Genomic DNA, 18,563 nt, shown 5'->3' on the forward strand with positions numbered 1-18,563 from the left:
GGATCCAACAGACAATCAACTTGTGCTAATTAGGCTGTGCTGAAGCTGAAATGGGCTGTTTCTGCTTGCTGCAAGGAGGTAAATTGCTGGGAGGCAGAGGCCAACGAATGGGGGCCAGTGGGTGGGTGGGTGGGGCTACATTCAGTGTATAAGATGCACCTAAATTTTCAGCCCCTTTTAGAGGGGAAAAAGGTGCATCTTACGCTCTGAAAAATACAGTAGTTTTTGTATACAACCGATTCAAGATTTGAAACTTCTGTTTGTGACTCTGTACCAAGCCTTGCCCTGCATCTGGAAATTAGCTCTTTGGCAGCGTTCCACGTGAGATAGGTGGGTGTTGATAGCCTTCCTCTGAAAGACTGTTTATCAAGCCTTGCAGACGGTAAATGAAAGTCATTTACAGCCGTATGAATTAAAGAGGTTTGCCAGAACTAAGTTTGTGTTTACTTTCTAAGGAAGCCTAGGTCAGAACACAGCCAATCCTGCAGGTGGGAGGCAGCCGCTCCTCATGCCCACCTGGACAGCGGACTGGGTCTGCTGCTTCTGGTCCCGCCTGCCTCCCTTCCCCGCAGACTTTTCTCCTGGGCATGATTCTGGTTCAACCTGGTTCTGCACCACTCCTGCTGCTGGCTTGGCTGCTCTTCCATGCCTGGCTAGCCCTGGAATCAGAACATCCCCTGAAGTCAGAACTTTCCATGGGGAGAACCTGGGCCAGGAGGCTGGGGAGAGGAAAGATGAGCCTAGCCCCTCGTCCTCCAGGCACTTTCCCACCGTGGGCGGGTCTCCCACCTCCAAGAGGGTGAGGGAACCTCCCTTGGGTCCAGCTATGGCCCCCCCCCCTCACTGGCCCCATTTGGGCAGCAGCCCACCAAAGATCATCCCACAATGCAGCCTTCTTGAGAAAGAAAAGATTGAAAAGAGGGGCCTGACACATACTTTTATTTTTATTTTTATTTATTAATCAAATTTCTATACCGCCCTACTCCCGAAGGACTCAGGGCGGTGAACAGCCAAGATAAAATACAGATAATACAAATATTAAAAAATCCCTTAAAATTATTAAATATTTCGGCCGAAACACAGATTAAAACACCCAATTTGTAAAATCACGAATTTAAAAATTTAAAAGATGGGAGTTAGGCCAGGCCAGCTTGCTGAAACAGAAAAGTTTTGAGAGCACAGCGACACGTGCGCAGGTCCGGGATCCTCCGTATCTCTGGGGGGAGCTCGTTCCAGATGGTAGGTGCCCCCACAGAGAAGGCTCTCCCCCTGGGGGCCGCCAGTCGACACTGTTTGGCCGATGGCACCCTGAGGAGCCCCTCTCTATGGGAGCGTACTGGTCGGTGAGAGGCTATTGGTAGCAGGAGGCGGTCTCTTAGATACCCCGGTCCAATGCCATGGAGCACTCTAAAGGTGGTAACCAAAGCCTTGAAGCGCACCCGGAAGACCACTGGGAGCCAGTGCAGCTCGCGCAGGAGGGGGGTCACACAGGAGTGCCATGTTGCTCCCATAACCACCCGCGCGGCCGCATTCGACCAGCTGGAGCCTCCGGGTGCTCCTCAAGGGGAGCCCCATGTAGAGAGCATTGCAGTAGTCCAAGTGGGAAGTAACGAGAGCATGAGTGACCGTATTTAACGAGTCCCAAATACACAAAAAGAACTCTCAGCCAGATTTCCTGCATGGCCCTTGAGCATGCAGAGAGTTGCAGCCTGACCAAAGCTTGGAGTTTCAGAGCAATGTGTTGAGGACCCCTCAACCCAGCATCTTCCCCCAGACCCAAGAATCAAGGGCCTTTCCTTTGGCCTCCCCAGTCCCAGCCCCCCACCAGCTCAGCCTCCATGGCCAGCCATCTGGGCCGGGTGGTGGTAGGGAAGTGGGCAAGGTCTGAAAGGGCAGCCTGAGAAGGGGAGGAGGGAAGTCCCAGCAGCTGCTGCCCTCCTGGCCTGTGATGGTGCAGCCTCTCCCATGGCTCCCAGGTGCCAGTCCTGGACAAGCTGGAGGAGTGTGGCGTGCCTTCCAGGAGAGAAGCCAGGTGAGTGGCCTGAGGCCGCCAGCCACAATCGCTGGGCAGCATTCCCCCAAGTGGAGAGCAGGCTGACTGCCTGGTCATTGCTCCCCCGCGGTGTCTTCCTCCATGTGTGGAACAACCACTCCCATCATCCCCAGCCACACACATCCAGCTTTGCCTTGAAGCTGTGAGTACATCTTGGACCAGCCCTTGAGCCATGTGTTTGCAGCGGCCCTCAGGCTGATGGTCAAGGAAGGCCGCCTATCCCCTGGGGCTTCCCCTTCCCTCTTTCTCCCTCCCTCCCTCCCTCCCTCCCTTCCTTCCTTCCTTCCTTCCTTCCTTCCTTCCTTCCTTTTTGTTGATTCCTCAGAAAGGCCAGGCCAAGGGAGAGGCCCAGTCTTCCCAGAGGCTTTCTGAGCTGCTGAAGGAGGGGAAAGGATCTGGCCTTGCACAACCCGTCAGGAAGCCACAAGCAGCAGCAGCAGCATCTGGCAGCCGCTCGGCAGGGGTTCAGCCGGCTGCTCTGTGGCACTGGGACAGGGAAGAGAAGCCAGGCAGGGAGGGGGGCTGAGGAGGAGCATGTCCTCACTGGCTGACCGCTTTCCTCATCAGAGGTCTTGCAACAGGCAAGGGGAAGCCACACATGGAGGAGAAAGGGGAGGGCGGGGGGGGGGCCTTCACACACTTGGCCACAGGGAGGAGAGGCAATCAAGGGGTGGTCTTTTTTTCACCAATATTAATAACTCCAAGGAAGGGCCTGGCCACTACCAACGGTGGGGGGGGGTGTCTTCATCACCCCAGGTGGGAGATTTACCTGAAGGTGGGGGCACTCAGGAAAAGGCAGCTCAGAGTTAAAGGTGCTGGGTTAGGAGATCTGTCACCCTGGAAACTGGCTGGGTGACCCAGGGCCTCCCTCCCTCCCTCCCTCCCTCTCTCTCTCTCTCTCTCTCTCTCTCTCCCTCTCCCTCTCCCTCTCCCTCAGGTCAACCATGGAGCAAATCCAAATGCCGGCATCTTATTCATGAGGTGCCTCCCACCAGATCCATCTGCAATAAAAATTAACAAACCAGAAGTAAATAGAGGATACAATTATTACTGACACCCCTGTATAACCCTCAAGCTCATACAACTAGTTATGACCACAATGGAGCCCAAAAGTTTTGTTGCCACACAAGGCAGTTGTTAAGTCAATTTTGCTCCATTTTATGATCGTTTTTGCCACAGTAATTAAACATTTTTGCCACAGTGTAATTAACCACTGCAGTTGTTAAATGAATCATGCGGTCATTAAGGGAATCTGGCTTCCCCCATTGACTTTGCTGAGAAGGTCACCAACGGGGGGGCGGGGTCACGTGATCCCAGGACAGTGCCAGTGTCATAAATACATTGCCAAGTGCCAGAACTTTGATTGTAAGGGGGGTGGGGGGCTGCAATGGTCATATGCGTGGAAACTGGTCATAAGATGCTTTTTTCAGTGCTGTTGTAACTTCAAACTGAAACTACCTGTGTTAAGGCTGGAATGGGGTCTGGCAGAGGGAAGGGGAAACCAGGGAACGAGGGGCCAGGGTCCTGCTCCCAGGGCAGTCTTTGGTCTCTGGGGCAGCTGTCCTGAGTGCAATCACAGTCCATTGCCCCATCTCCGGGGTGCCCTCTTCAGAAAACTCATCTTGGGGAGGGGGGGAATCCCTAAGGGTTGGAAGGTGTCTTGGGAGTTCACCTAGTCCAATCTCCTGCCCAGCAGAGGATCCCTGGTCTGTCCTGGACAAACGGCTGTCCCACCCTTTCTTGGAACCGGCACTTTCACGGGGCCTCATGACTCGGGGAGCCAGGCTGTCCCACTGCTCATCAGGCAGTTTCCCTTCACGGGGTTTCTGGCTTGAGCTCCCTCTGCAAAGCTCCTCCTTCACCCGCCGATTCTGGTCTTACCGCCTGGTGTCCTGCGGAATGAACCAACCCGCTCCTCACCTCCTGGAATAGACCTCCAAGTATTGGAAGACTGCTAGCCTTTCTTGGGCTAAGCAGATCATGAGTCAGCTCTTGAAACGACTTTAGCTGAAACCATCATTTTCTTGCTTCGTTTCTTAGTTGCCGTGCACGGGGGGGTGGGGGTGAGGACGGGGAACCTATGGGGTATAGAATGTTTTCCTCTGAAGCGCCTGATGTAACAGCGATAAGGCTTGTGAGAACCAAGGTCAGCTCAATGTGCCTTCACAACAGTTGTGAGTGCCGGGAGGCTCGTCACCTGCCTGGTTGGTTAACGTGACCTGTGAGACTAGGGGGGTTGGGTAGCGTCTATTTTCCAGAGCACTGCTCCTGCAGTCCATAGCTGGGTTTCTTCATCATCACTTTACTTTGACTGGGTGATATTTTAAATTAGTGTCTCTCTTCGTCCTGTGGCCACGACTCTCAGTCCCATAATGCACCAGTCTTTTCACTCAGTCACTAAAGACTGGTGTGTTCTGTTTCTCTTCGTGATCTGAATTGGAATATTTGTTAGGCTTCTTGCAATTAGGCTTTTATTTTCTCTTTGATTACTACATCCTTGGTCAGTGAGAGCCTTTGGAGAAGCTGCTGGGAGTAAGTGACGGACCTGGGGCTCCAGTCCGCCTTCCTCCGGGACGTCTGACGGCCGTCAGACAGCAGCTTGGGATTCCAATCCTTTGGGGCGGTTCCCTGTGCTTCTTTCAGCCGCCGGTGTGAGCGCGGGGCTTGCGGACCGCCGTTTTGCCCCACACACACACACACACCTTCGACTCAGACCTTTGGCTCTCCTAGGGGCGGCTCCGGAGCTCTTGCACGGTTTGCCCTGCAGGCTCTGAGGTACGGCCAGCGTTCCGCTTCACCTGTGCGGCTGGCAATAATTCTCCCCTTCGGATCGGCTGTCTCCTGCTTGGTTTTTTTCTCGTCAGTGGAATCACCTTGGAAGGTCTGCGCTCCGCAGGCGGTGAGCGATCTCGGCGTCCGTCCTTCAGGCGGCGCCTTTACTTACCTGTTGCCGCTTTGGACAGCTACTTTGATCCTTGGGCCGTTTGTTGTTGCCGCCGCTGTCCTTGCCTCCTGGGCTGGTTCCTGTGACTGTTCAAGCTTGCGGCCGCCATTTTGACAGCGTGCTCGGCGGCCATTTTGATTTCCTTCAGGCTGGTCGTCTCACTGAACTCATTTACGACAGCCATTTTGTGCTCTGTTTGTTGGAGTCTGTTTATTTGGCCTTTGATCTAATACTGCCCCATTTGCTGCCCAGATGTGCTGGGACTGAGGGCTTGCCTGGCAACCTCGTGACAGGTCATTGAGCCTCGTCACTGTGCTTAGTGATTACACCTGCTGTTTCCATCGCCGGCTTCCTCAGCCATTGCGATTACTCATCTCTCCTGTACATAGTTCAATTTCCTCATTTTTTTCCCCTTTTTTACACCGTTTAAAAAAAAAAAAAAAGAGGATAAATAAATAAAGGCCTCTGATATTTTGTCACCTCTTCAAGATGGTGGACTCCTACTTGTCCTCCGACCCGGAGCTGGAGCCCAGCCCTCCTAGAGCGCAGACCAAACATTGGTCAACCTCTCGGGGTCGTTCTGCTTCTACCTCCGCTGATTCTCACCAGCACAGGCCTTCTTTAGCAGCGGATAAAGATGCCCAACGTCGCCACAGGGTTCTTGAGCAGCAGTACGACAGAGCCAGGCAGGCCAGGTTGGCTTCCGTTTTTCAAACTGACCAACAGTTGGCCCCACATGATCATCCCTCCTTGGTTCCTGAGGTTGCACCTTCTCACGGAGATCCTGCCTTGGATAGTGCTTGTGCCACCTCTAGAGCGACTTCAGGTACTCCTCGCGTCCTTTCCAAGAGGACCTCCCTATCTTTGCCTGATGTTTCTCGGTTGGCCTCAGCGAAAGCCCTCCCCCATCTCCACGTCGGGCGGAGGCGACCTTTACTCCGACTGCTGCTGGTCTTTGGGGACCAGATGGACAGCTTTTGCCTGCCCAGGCGGACTTCCAGGCTATTTTGTCCAATGCCTTGTCCTCCCTGCTGGCAGCTGGGATTCAACAATCTTCCTTGCAGGAGCCTCAGTCAACCCCTCTCCTTGCTTCTTGCTCGACGGCCCAGGCGCGTTCCAAATCTCCATCTCGGATGGCCCACGCTTCCTCGGACGAGTCTGACCATGAGGAGGAAATGATGGAGGACATGGAATTTTCGGAGGATGAGAGCCTTCCGCCAGACACCCCTGCCTTCTCCGGCTTATTCAGGCCTTCGTTATTTAAATCATTGCTCCACAAGGCTCGCCAGACCACCAATATGGGGGTCCCATCTACTGATCCGTCCTGTGTGTCGGCTCCTCACGACGCCTTGTTTTCGTCATCGAAACCAGGGAAGGATTACATTCCCTGTCCTCAACTTTTTTCGGATTTTCTACAGTCCCCCTAGTCTCAACCGGGTTCCTTGATGGGTCCCACTAGCCTGGACAAAAAGCTGTCTTGTGGGGCCCCGGAGCTAGACGCCTTACTAGCACTTCCTTTGGTCGACCCTCCGATTGCAAATCTCTCTTCATCTTCGCTTTTGTCCTCGGATTCGTTGGATGTTCTCAAATCGGAGGACAGGAAATCTGAACATCAGTCCCTTGCCTGGACTATTAAGACTGCGACTGCTACGTCGTTCTTTAATAGAGCTTCGTTGCTTTGGTTGAGGCAACTTCAGGAGAGGCTCCCCCCTGAAGATACGCGCCTTCACCAGGATATAAACAAAATAGTGGCCGCCACTGAATATTCGGCGGATGCCTCGTTAAACTTGGTGAAGTTCGCCTCACGGGCTTTAGCTTCCTCTGTGACATCTCGCCGGTTGTTTTGGCTCAGAAACTGGAGAGCTGATGCTAAAGCAAAATGGAAGTTGGCAGCGGCTCCATATACGGCCCCGAACCTCTTCGGCCCCGCCCTTGACCCTGTTCTCGTTGAGGACAAGGACAAACAGAAGGTTATGCCGGCATCCTCATACCGCAGACCAGAACGGCGCTACACACCATATTCCCAGCGCCAGCCCTTTCGGACTTCATCGGGTCCAGGGGGCCCCTATTCCCAACATGCCTTCTTTCCTGGAACTGACCGACTCTCGGATAGACAGCGTTTTCGGGACAGATCCAGGAGCAACAGTGCCAAACGTCCTTACCGAGATTCAGGCTTCAAACAAGCCCGTCGAGGAAAATGACTGCAGGTTGCAGGATCCCATTGGCAGTCGTCTGCAACTTTTCAGCCACCAATGGGAACAGTCAACCAAGGATGCTTGGATTCTTCGAATGGTTTCCTCCGGACTGTCCATCGAATTTCTGGGTCACCCTCTGTCTCGTTACATCCATTGCCCAGCTCACCTGTCCCCCGACAAGGAACTGTTATTGCGGAAAGAGGTTCTCCACCTTCTCCACATCCATGCAATAGAGCCAGTTCCACCGGATCAACATGGCAAGGGGTTCTATTCCACGCTCTTTTTGGTCCCAAAGCATTCGGGGGGTTGGAGGGCCAGCCTGAACTTAAAGCAGTTGAATCTGTCGGTTCTGAGATCCATCCTTACCGGGATACGATGTGGCGACTTCCTCCAGTCAGTCGATCTCAATATCTGCGGTTCCAAATTGGGGAGGACCACTATCAGTACTGTGCGATGCCCTTCGGCTTGTCATCTGCTCCAAGGACTTTCACAAAGCTGGTAACGGTAGTGGCGGCTGCTCTCCGAATGATACCTGTGAGAGTGTTGTGCTATCTAGACGACATTCTGGTCCTGTCATCCTCCAGAAGTCAAGCGTCTCGGGATCTGGCCCTTGTCATCGAAGTTTTTCAGGATCACGGGTTTTCGATCAACTTCCCGAAAAGTCACCTTTATCCGTCCACTGCTCTCCAGCATTTGGAAGCGGTGATCAACTCTGTTCGGGGCCAGATCTTCCTCTCGCCAGACAGGGTCAAGAGCATCCGCAACCTGGTTCGTCTCATTCAATCCAAGCGCTCTTCCTCTCCTCCATCTGTCCCAACTGTTGGGGAAAATGGTCTCGTGCTTTTCAATCATACCATGGGCTCGCAGGCACACGAGACCATTGCAGTGGTTCCTCCTTCCATTTCAACGCACGTGTCGCAGCGACTCTCTACACAAGGTATCTCTCCCCCCTCAAATTTCCCTGTCCCTCAACTGGTGGATGGGTCCCAAGCTTCTGCTGGGCTCGCACTTTCTGCTCCCGGATCGGCTGACCCTGACCTCCAACGCCAGTCTCTTGGGCTGGGGGGCCCATCTCCACGATCAGATGGTGCAGGGCCGCTGGTCACCTTCAGAACAGACTCTAAGCATCAACCTTTTGGAACTGAGGGCGATTCGACTAGCCCTCTGTCACTTTCAGCCCCTTTTACACGGTCACCACATCCTCGTCCTCACGGACAACATTACAGCCAAGGCCCATATCAACAAGGAAGGGGGCATGAGATCAAGGGACCTGATGCTGTAGGCGGAGAAGTTATTGAATTGGGCCGAGAGTCACGTTCTCTCCCTGCGGGCCGATCACATCTCGGGCGTAGACAACGTCCGAGCCGATTGGCTCAGCAGACAACTGATAGACCAGTCAGAATGGCAACTGGATCCTGACATCTTTCGAGAGGCCACCACCATCTTCGGCTTGCCCGCTGTGGACTTGTTCGCCAGTCCGACGAATGCCCAGCTCCCCAGATTTGTGACTCGTTACCCGTGCCCGACGGTGGAGGCTCACAACGCGTTTCGATGCCGCTGGCCCACCGGCCTCTTGTATGCGTTTCCTCCGATTCCCCTGATCCCTCAGGTGATTCGGAAGTTGTTGGAGGAACGAGCGGATCTCCTGCTTGTGGCTCCCAACTGGCCTCGTCGACCATGGTATGCAGACCTCGTGGCACTGTCCGTCCTCCCTCCGTGGGAGATTCCACCGGACCGTCTCTCTCTACGCTAGGGAGCCGTCTTCCACCCAGATCCAGGATGGCTCCAATTGGCCGTATGGCGTTTGAGCGGGTCATCCTGCGGAAGGACCGTCTCCCCGACTCCGTCATAGATACCATACAGGCTTCTCGAAGACCTTCTACATCGCGTATATATGAGTCTTCTTGGCGGACTTTCTGCACTTGGTGTGCTGACAACCTGGTGGACCCTACGTCAGCTCAGATTGTTGACATTCTCTGTTTCTTGCAATCTGGCTTGGACAAAGACTTATCACCTTCTACCCTTCGTCGACAAACTGCTGCGCTGTCCACAGTCATTCGGTGCCCGCCTTACTCCTCGTTGTCTCAGCACCCGTTACTCAAAGGTTTTTTACATGGAGCTATGAATCTACGTCTGCCACCGGTACCCTACCTGGGACCTTTCCCTTGTTCTTCAAGCTCTCATGCTTCCTCCCTTCGAACCGCTGGGATCTGTATCTCTCGAGCACTTGTCCTTTAAGATGGCCTTCCTTCTGGCGATTACCTCCGCCAGAAGGATATCGGAACTTTCAGCTTTGTCTATTAGGAAAGACTTATGTATTTTCCACGCTAACACTGTTATTCTTCGCCTGGACCCTGCCTTTTTGCCAAAAGTGAACTCCTATTTTCATCGCGCCCAGGAACTGATCCTTCCTGATTTCTGTCCGTCGCCCAAGCACCAACGTAAGAAGGATTGGCACATCCTTGACGTCCGCAGGGCCCTTCGTCACTACATTCACAGGACGGAATCCTTCCGGAAAACGGAAGCACTTTTGGTTTCCTTTCATCCGAGATCCTTGGGCCAAAAAGTATCTCCTTCTACTGTGGGCAGATGGATCAAGGCGTGTATATCTACGGCATATGAACATCAGGCTAGGCCGGTTCCCTCTGGAATTTTGCCTCACTCAACACGTAGTGCCGCGACTTCTGCTGCCTGGGCCACGCAGGCATCAGTTTCGGACATCTGCCGGGCCACCACTTGGTCCTCGGTGATGCCTTTCATAAGACATTACAGGGTGGATTCTTTTGCCTCCGCTGAGGCTTCCTTTGGCCGTCGAGTCCTGCAAAGTGTTCACGTGGCGCAGGACTCTGGAGGCTGTTAGTCTCCCGCCCGTGTTGTCTGAGCTTGGGTTTATCCCAACTATGGACTGCAGGAGCAGTGCTCTGGAAAACGAACATTGTCTTACCTGAATGTTCCTTTTCAGGGCACTGCGACTGCAGTCCATTCCCTCCCCTGTTTCTTTGGTTTGACTATCTGTTCCTTGACCTTGCCTGGCCTTGTTATTGTTTCGCCTACTGTTTACCTTTCTTCTGATTACTACTAGGTGGTCGCGCCTTCGTTCAAAGACTGGTGCATTATGGGACTGAGAGGTGTGGCCACAGGACGAAGAGAGACACTAATTTAAAATATCACCCAGTCAAAGTAAAGTGATGATGAAGAAACCCGGCTATGGACTGCAGTCGCAGTGCCCTGAAAAGGAACATTCAGGTAAGACAATGTTCGTTCCTTTAATTATACTAGAGTGTGGAAATGTGGAGTTGGGATCGTAGAAACACCCAGGAGCATAGAAGAGTTCAGAGGCAGATACATAAATAAATGTCTTAAACGTATTTATTCATATGATAAATCATATTAACTATGTACAACAGATCAAGTCTCATGAGGAACAAACATGAAGAGAGAGAGATGGAGAGAGCGAGGTGGAAAAGGTTGGAGGGGGTTTTATACTCAGGGTAAGCCCCTCCTTTCCACATAGGGGTGGAGACACTCTCTGCTTCCACTGGTGTCTATATGACACATGTGCCAATCGCTTGCAAATACTTGACAGTTAATGATTCAGAGTTGGTTTCACATTTGAACATGCCGATATGATGTAGCCAATAAATGAGATATTTGAGAAAAGCTACAGTCTCAGTCCTGAATTGATTGGGATCATTACGCGGAACCATGACACCACATTCCTGTCCTTCGTGGGATTCAAACTCCGGAGCCCTCCCCAACCTCTTTTCTTTGCTCTCTCTGATTCCCAGCCCCCTTTTTGGATTGTGGAGACTAGACCTGGACACCATATTTCAGCACTGCAGAGCAAAACAATCACATCCTTTAATCTTGGCATTATAACATCTCTTGATGCAACCCAAGGCGACACTGGCCTTTTGGCAGTGGCAGTTTATTGCTGGCTCGTGCTTAATTTATGGCCTATCCAGATCCTTTTCACAAGTGCTGCCACTAAGCCAGATATTGCTATCTTGTACTTAGTGCATTTGCTTTTTTCCCCGTTAAGTGCAGAACCTTACATTTCCCAACAAACAAAATCGGGTGGATAAGACCCTGTCTGTCAAGATTCTTTTGAACCTTGAACCTGTCTTCTGAGGTGCTAGCAGTTTCTCCCACGAGCTTTGTGTCATCCACGAATTTTGTAAGCCTGACTTCTGTTCCCTCATCTAAGTCATGTATGAAGATGCTGAAGGTTGGTGAGCTCAGGGCAGGACTCTGAGGAACCCCACCGCGGAGCTCCCTCCAGGCAGAGACAAACCCTTCAAGACTTATGGGTTGGCTACCCTTCTTCAGCAATTGTAAATCCATTGAGAAATGAGACCATCCATTTCACACTCCTCCGGTTTATCAAGAAGTGGGGTGTATCTATTTTATCAAATGCCTTGCAGGTAGTCCTCATTTACCAACTACCTTGTTTAGTGACCATTCAAAGTTACGGCAGTGTGAAAAAAAGCTTTATGACCAATTCCTGCATTTGCAACCGATGCAGAGTCCCAGGGTCACGTGGTCACCATAGGTGGCTTCACAACTGGCTTCCAGCAAGCAGAGTTAATGGAAAATGCGCAAGTAAAATCATAAGCCACAGCCATTTGATGTTTCGTTTAGCAACTATGCTGCTCAGCAACAGAGTTGCTGGCCCCAGATGTGGTCATTAAGCGTGGACTACTATTACTGAAGAATATAGAACCTACTTCCACCCCATTTCCTTGGTCCACCAATCATCTCATTGTGTCAAAGAAAGCAATTAGTTGCATGATCTCTTTGTAATACCGCATATGTGCCTTTCTAAGGCTTGCAAACCTATTCTTTTATTACATTTTCTAGGATTTCCCAGGTATCGATGTCGAGCTGTAAAAGGGCGAAGAAATAAAAGGTGAAGGAAGAAGTAGAAAAAATCATCACAGATCAGAATCATTAATTAAATATTGGCACAGCGGCTGGTCTTTTAGCTTTCAAGTCCACGCCTGTGGCAGAATAGGGAATGTTCCTGAACACCTTTTGGGTACGGCCGTTTCAATTGAGAGATTGCACACTTGCTAGTTCTGTGCTTGTGTACCCAAGCAAAGTGTGATGGGGCTGACAGCTGATGACAACCTGCCCAGTGGGAATGAGGAAACGTGCAGTTGTCAGGTTGCCAGAGCAAAGGCAACAAAGGTAGGTCAGCTCTTGACTTTGGGTCTCTTCCTGCATCAGGGATGTCGGCTGAGATGGGCTCCTGACCGAGGCCGGTGGGAAGGAAAGGGCCTGAGGCCGCTTCTGAATGGTATCCTTGCAGGGATTGGAGGTGGGAGCTGCAGGTGACAAGTCAGGTTCTCGTATTGTCTTTTGACTTTATGGCGCCATTTTCTCCCCCTTAGAGGAGGTCCGCAGTGGAGCTCTCGGCCCAAGTGGGGGTCTTTCAGCAACATTTGGACGATGCAGGTAGCAGGAGATTGGACTTGATGGACCCCTTCAAACTCTACCATTCCCTGTTGGGCAGAGAAGGCCTTTGGGGACAGGAAGCCTCAATACAGGTCTTCCATGCCCAGGCTGGGCATCTGCAAGGCTGTGTGAACAGCCAGGCTTTTTCTGTCTCTGGAATGTGGTGGGCAGCACTCTCAGGGATATTCTCTGGGGCTGGGAGCCTCTCATTGTCAGTGCGGCCTCAGAGACTGACTTCCCCCTCCGTGCTGTGGCCCTTCTGTCAGGGGGACTCGCCCCCGTGGAGATAGGGGCAAGCTTAAATCCATAGAGGGTTAACCTGGGATTAATATACAGCTGTTGGCACCCATGATTGCTTTGTTGGCTTTGCCATTTCAGGAAGGAAAGAGGCTCGAGGCAGCCCCTCGGTTCCCCTTGACAGATCAGTGACTTTTGATTGTGACTTTGCTCTCTTCCCCCTGCGGGGTTCGCTCTGCTCCATCCAGCCGCCTGCACTGCCTGGATGTGATGTCCTATAGAGCCCTGTGACATACGTGGGCCTTTAACAGTGGCCCAAATGCCGCTTGGCTCCCGGCACTCAGCAGCAGTTCTGGAAAGCCCCACAGAAGAGCAACGAGGGGAAAACCCAGGGGGACAGATAGCCCAGCCTTGGATGGCAGCAGAGCCAGCAGCAGCGAAGGTCAAAGCCCATCCCTGAAGGAGACGCCCTTGACTCCCCCTCCTCACTGCTGCCACAAAATAAGCTGCCCTGAAACAAGACAACAGTTCTGGGGACCAGGCTGCCAACACAGAAGGGAGGTGGCTGTAGCCTAGGTTCCAGGGGCCCGGCTGATCCGCCTCGGCCTGGAATGCTAGCAAATCTTGCCGCTTGATGTTGTGGAGGGCAGCCACCCCTGGCATGCCAGCTTCTCACTGCTTCTGGAGAAGGGAGTCTCAGTCTACCTGTCACTGGCGTCTCCCAGCACACAGCATCAAGGTATGCTGGCAAAGAGCCTCCCTGGAAAAGAAGGCAGGGACTCCCCACTGGAGGCCCCCCACAGCCCTCTTCCTTGCTGAATCTGAGGGATACACTCCCAGAGGTGGGATTCAAAAATTTTAGCAGCTGGTTCTCTGCCTGGTTGCTGGGTGGATGTGGCCATGGTGGCCGTGGCCTATTTGGCCTCCTGCACCATGACGGAGGGGTGTTTTCACCCTCCCCAGGCTCCAAAGGCTTACTTCGAGCCTCCAGGAGGGCAAAAACAGCCTCCCCCGGATTCCTGAAGCCCTCCGGAGGCCAGAAACGGGGCCATTTTCAGACTTGCGGTAGGCCTGTTTTTCGCCCTCCCCAGGCTTCAAAGGCTTTCCTCGAGCATCTGGGAAGGCGAAAACGGGCTCCCCCGGACTCCGAAGGCCCTCTGGAGGTTGGAAACAGCCCCGTTTCCGGACTTCCGCAACTTCCAGGAGGCCCGCTTTTCACCCACCCAGAGCCCCTGTGCAGGCCTTGCACTTACCTGGCATCCAAAACAGGCTGCCTGGAGACTCCTGGGAGGGGACGGGCAGGGTGGGCAGGGCCAACCAGTCCTTGCAACTACCAGTTCGATGAACCAGATGTAAAATTAGCATCCAGTTTGCCCGAACTGGTCCAAACTGGCTGAATTCCACCCCTGCACACTCCCCACCTCTCCAAGGAGTGGGGGGAGGGGGAAAGTGCAGCTGCCCCCGAGTCTTCAAGTGGCCAGGAAGGACTGTCTGTGTGCAGGTGTGTATGTGTGTGCACGTGCCTATGTGCATGCATCTCCAAGTCATGGTTTATTTATTTATTTAGCATATGGCAGGAAATATAAGGATAGCAGCAGTGAGGATATATAGGAAGAACACAGAATGATAGGATACACAGACAATGGAGATCTGTGGTCAATTTTGTCAGGTATAAGAAATTCAAGAAGGTCTATGTTAAATTATGTTACATTTTAGAATACCATACTTTTCAGAGTATAAGACGCACTTTTTCTCCCCCTAAAAGTGGGTGAAAATTGTGGTGCGTCTTATACACCGAATGTTGCTGAAGCCCTGCTCACCCTCCAGCCCCCACCCTTCGGCTGTTTTTGGCCTCTGCGCATTGCATTTCTGGCCTCCACGCATTGCATTTTCAACCGGTTACAGGCGGCAGGGATCGGTGGTGGTGAATGGGTCGCACCAAACGGGCAGCATCGGCAAACAGACTGTGGGAAACAGGCCTTGCCAAATGGGCTGCGCCGAACGGGCCATGGTGGATGGGCTGTGCTGAATGGGCCGCAGCAGCGGCGAACAGGCCATGGTGACATATCCCGCCCTGCATTGTTCAGCCGGGTGTCCCATTTATCTGGGTGGCAGCTGGTCACTGGGCAGGGCCCAATCTTCAGCTGCGGAGCACAGCATCCCCGATGCGGAAGACCTGAGTGGAGAGGCAAAGGCTCCCCATTTAGCTCCACATCATTTATGGAGTCTGTTGTTTCTAATATTAATTTCTGCCGATGTTCTTTATAGCAGAGAGTTGGGTCCAGCGTTACACTGAAGCCTTTTAGAAAAGGCTGTAAGGCAGCAGGACTGATAGCGCATAGCTTCTGTTCTGCTCTTGCTTGGGATGAGCCTCCGGTCAGCGAAGACCTTCCCCAGAGCTCCTGAGAGGGAGGGAGGAAGCACTCAGCATCCTCCCTATGTCTCTCTGGGGCTGCTAGACCACGCCATCCTAAACCTGGGCAAACATCCATCCTTTGGCATCTGGCATGTCAGGTATTGACCATGTGGGAGCCAGCACCGAGCCCTGTGCCAGGCCATTATTTAATCTTCTCACCTTGCTTCTTCCCCTCCCATGATTATTTGGCTGGTCCTGCCATTCGGCGTATGATTAATAAGATGGGTGGCCTTTTGGCATGGGAAAATCACCTGTACAATAAGGCTTCCTTCCAGGCTGTGCCCACAAAAACTATGGTGAGTGCCTGGGCAAGTCCCTGCAGTTCCCTCGGCCAGGGTTTCTGGAGGCAAGTTTCCTCCTCCCTGGGGCTGGGAGAGAGGGGCTGCCCCAAGGTCACCCAGCTGGTTTTCATGCCCAAGGCAGAACTCAAACTCACTGTCTCTCGGCTCCTAGGCTGCTGCCGTAACCACTACATAGTACTGGCTCTCCTATCAGGATGAAGGCCCTGGAAATCCCCAGGCAAGGCAGGAAGGAAAGCATTATCTCCCTTCGCAATCACACACACACACACATACGACACAAACACACTTCCCTGCAGGGCTGCTGCCTGCTGAGATGCCTTCGCTGCCTCTCTCTTTTAGGGTCACGTGCGGGGCTACTTTGGAAACCAAGGAAGGTGCATGGTGGGCAGTTCCGGGGAGACTCGCCCCTGGGGGGGGATGTCCTTCAGCACACGCTTCCTCAGCTGTTTTGCAACTGAAACTCTCTTGTGGTTGAAGATTGCATCAAAGCGATGGTTAAGGCAGAGGCTCCTAGATCACTGGGGGGCGGGGGGGGATCCTGGGCCAAGGAGACTCTCCTGTGGGGCATGTGTGCGTGTGGCTGGCAGGCTGCGCCAGGAACCGGCAGGTTGGCAAATACTCCGCATTGCCCCAGCCCTTCCTGCCTGGCTCTTGCTCACTTTGTGGCCCGGATTGCTCCAGCACTTCCCCGACTTTCCCAATTCTTGTGTCACGGTCACAAGGCACCCAACGTGCAGCAAGACTGGGGTCCTTCGCTTCACTGCCAGACCCCCAAGCTGCTCTTCCGTGGCTGGGGGAAGTAGTGTGGGCGCATCCAGGAGAGGACCCAGCATGGAAAGCAATAGCTAAGAGACTGTCTGTCCGTCCATCCCAGCTCCTCCTTTGGGTCCAGGACGGTGGAGGCGGTTCATGCCAGCCACTCTGCAGGCTGGGAGGGGGGGTGCTCTCTGCAAAGTGGCAAAGGCCGGACGGGTGGCCCAAAAACGCAGCTTCCTCCGAGGCTGCCGAAGGCATGGCGTGTGAGGCTGGCAGCCAGAGGAGAGCCCTTGCCCTTCCCTCCCCTGAGCCACACAGCAGGGGGTTGTGGGGTGATCCTCCTTCCCAGGCAGCCCTGCAAGCCAGGCGGCAGCTGATGGACACGCAGGGCCTGATTTCCTCCCAGGCAAGAGAGCCACCAGACCAAGGTGGAACCTTTTGCTGAGCCCCCACATTCCGTGGCTGTGCAAGCTGGGGGAGAGATGCCAGAAAGACTCATACTACCCCAGTAGTCAGTGGACCCCTGGTGTGTACTCTGTGTGTGTGTGTGTGTGTGTGTGTGTGAGAGAGAGAGAGAGAGAGAGAGAGAGAGAGAGAGAGAGAGAGTGAGAAAATAAAATATAAAGATTGAATTAAGGATGTCTTGCAGGCTGAGGGGTGGGGGAGCCACCCCCAAATAGGGTGAGATGCAACTCGGGCACCTTTCCAGAGAAGCCATCCTCCAAGTGCTACCAGCCCAACAAGTTATGCCGCTGGCAAGAGCTTGTGGAAATTGTGATCCAAACAATCTCATCGCCTAACGCTGCCCCATGGGGCCCCAGATTCACAGACTTTCTCTGCGTGGTGTTGTAATTGCATGGTTGAATTCCTCACATATTTAGGCTACCTAAAAGCCACCATGGCTCCGGGCTGTTTCCAGCACCTTGTAGGAGCGACTTGGTTGGCTGCCCACTGGGTGGCAAAGAAGCCGAGAGAGAGACACGTCCCGGGAGACACAGGGAAGGTGCTCAGGAGGCATTACAGGAGAGGATAGCCAGAGGGAGGGGTGCAGGAGTGCTGGGGGAAGGTGCCCCTTCCCCCAGCACTCGCTCTCTGCCTGGAGGCTCAGCCTGGGCCTCCTGGCTTGGGAGGGCAGGAGGGGCTCTCTGATTCAGTACCTTGGGGATTCCCCTTGATGGCCAATGGCACACCGGACTGAACATGTTTATGAGAAATTTTAGACCAGCAGAGGAGGGTTTGGCAGATCAGGCAATATGGGTGTGGGGGGGGGCGTGGATAATGTCTCCCACTCTTAGAAATACGGCTCATTCAGCTATTTGCAAGCAGCGGCCCTTTCCCCCTGCCTAAGCAGAGGCTTCTGCAGGTGGAAAGAAAGGAAACGAATGATCCCAGAGAGACGATAACCTGAGTGGATGATGGCAGGTTTGGTGGAGGGAAATGGAGAGGCCCAAGTGAAGCTGAAATTCTCCCTTGGGGGATCCCCCCCCCCGAATTCCACCTGAGATTCCGTCTGTCAGTCTGACCATAGAAGAGCCACAACTGAGCACATGGAATCGTCCCTGGCAGAAGTAGAGCTGCAATGAATCTCTCTCACTTACGCCCAGTTCAGCTTCTGCTCTGCCAAAAGACTCTTTGGAGGGTTTGGGCCAAGACTGGGAATCTGTGTGGTGTCACGGTCAAGGTGCTGGCCTGGAAAGAGGCAGGACATTCATTCTAGTCCCACTTAGGTACTAAGCCAGCTGGGTGACTGTGGGCCAGTCACTCTCTCTCAGCCCTGGGCAGGAGGCAATGGCCAACCACTTTGGAAAAACTTTGCCAAAGGACTTGCCCAGGCAGTCACAAGGAGTTGACACACAGACACACACAAGCACACAGACCTGTAACAAATGAGTTCATAACCAGTTAAAATGTTAAAAGGTTTTCTTCACCCCTCAGAGAAAGCCAAATGATAAACTGATGTTATACCAGGGGTGGGGGGGATTTTGAGAGACAGTCAAATCCAAGGGTGGAGTCCTCTCCCAGGTTGGCCTAAGGTAGCTGGCTGCTGGCTGGTCTACACCACAAGGCTGTTGGATGGCTCTGCCTCTTAGCCTGCAAACAGCTGCTCCTCCCCCGGCTTGTTTTTGATCCCAGGGCAGGGGTGAAATCCAGCAGGTTCTGACAGGTTCTGGAGAACTGGTAGCAGAAATTTTGAGCAGTTCGG

The 18,563-nt window shown here is 53.2% G+C and overlaps 1 long non-coding RNA gene across 1 annotated transcript; it reads left to right on the top strand.

Annotated features, from left to right (window-relative positions):
- Window positions 1-10,274: 10,274 nt before the first annotated feature.
- On the top strand, window positions 10,275-12,525 carry LOC117669586 (uncharacterized). The gene is made up of 3 exons (XR_004592486.3): window positions 10,275-10,438; window positions 12,053-12,101; window positions 12,422-12,525. It is a non-coding gene; the product is annotated as an uncharacterized LOC117669586 (long non-coding RNA).
- The last annotated feature ends 6,038 nt before the right edge of the window (window positions 12,526-18,563 follow it).

This window comes from Pantherophis guttatus, chromosome 3, assembly GCF_059756535.1.
Source record: "Pantherophis guttatus breed Tessera chromosome 3, ASM5975653v1, whole genome shotgun sequence".
Classification (NCBI taxonomy): Eukaryota; Metazoa; Chordata; class Lepidosauria; order Squamata; family Colubridae; genus Pantherophis; species Pantherophis guttatus.